Genomic DNA, 305 nt, shown 5'->3' with positions numbered 1-305 from the left:
ACTTGCGGGAGCAGCAGCTATCAGTTCCAGCTGGAGCTCTGTCAGTTCTGAGCTCCGGCCGAATGATGGATCATTAGTAAGGTCTGCACTAGATAACCAGGGACCGATGATGTGCCTCCTCCCTGCAAAGATGCAAGCAAGTGAGGGGGCTTGGAAGGAAAGGAGGGAGGGAGTGAAGTTTATTATGTGTGCTGGGGCTTGGGAGGGAGGGGGGAAGTGTATTATTATATGTGCTGGGGGGCAGTGGATTAAATGTGTGTGGGGGGCTTGGAAGGGGGGTGAAGTGTATTATGTGTGTGGGGGGC

Source organism: Nanorana parkeri, unplaced genomic scaffold (genome assembly GCF_000935625.1).
Source record: "Nanorana parkeri isolate BGI_ZX_2015 unplaced genomic scaffold, ASM93562v1 scaffold570, whole genome shotgun sequence".
NCBI lineage: Eukaryota > Metazoa > Chordata > Amphibia > Anura > Dicroglossidae > Nanorana > Nanorana parkeri.
Note: the sequence above shows the minus strand (reverse complement) of the source record.